This window comes from Theobroma umbraticum, unplaced genomic scaffold, assembly GCF_002168275.2.
Source record: "Theobroma umbraticum cultivar Fairchild unplaced genomic scaffold, ASM216827v3 scaffold_30.0, whole genome shotgun sequence".
Classification (NCBI taxonomy): Eukaryota; Viridiplantae; Streptophyta; class Magnoliopsida; order Malvales; family Malvaceae; genus Theobroma; species Theobroma umbraticum.
The window spans coordinates 7,517,290-7,517,717 of NW_018397254.1; positions in this window are offsets into that span (position 1 = coordinate 7,517,290).

The following is a 428-nucleotide window of genomic DNA, read 5'->3' on the forward strand; positions in this document are numbered from 1 at the left end:
TTTGTTTGTTAGTTTACATGTGCTTTGGTCTAAAGCTTGAGCGACAGGAAATCAAAGACATTAGGGACGTACAGTGTCGTGCGCTGCTAAGTTTCAACAGATCCAAAATGATCAATTACTTTCCAAGGTTTGGGAAAAATTTTCTTTCATGAGAGTCGGAAAGAGCTCCTCACGCTTCGAAAAGACCAAGAAGAAACACTGGTTCAGTGGTTCCTTTAATAAAAGCGAGAAGGGCATTAAAAGACAAAAATGTATGCCAGGAGTCTTTCCTTCCGTACGTTGATACATTGTCTGATTTAAACCTTCCAGAGCAGAGGAGAAGGCTTGAAGAAAAGGAAATTGTGGCATTGTGCTCCTAGTTCTTTACTGGGGGCACTGATACTACGGCCACATCTTTGCAATGGATCATGGCAAGTTTAGTGAAGAAC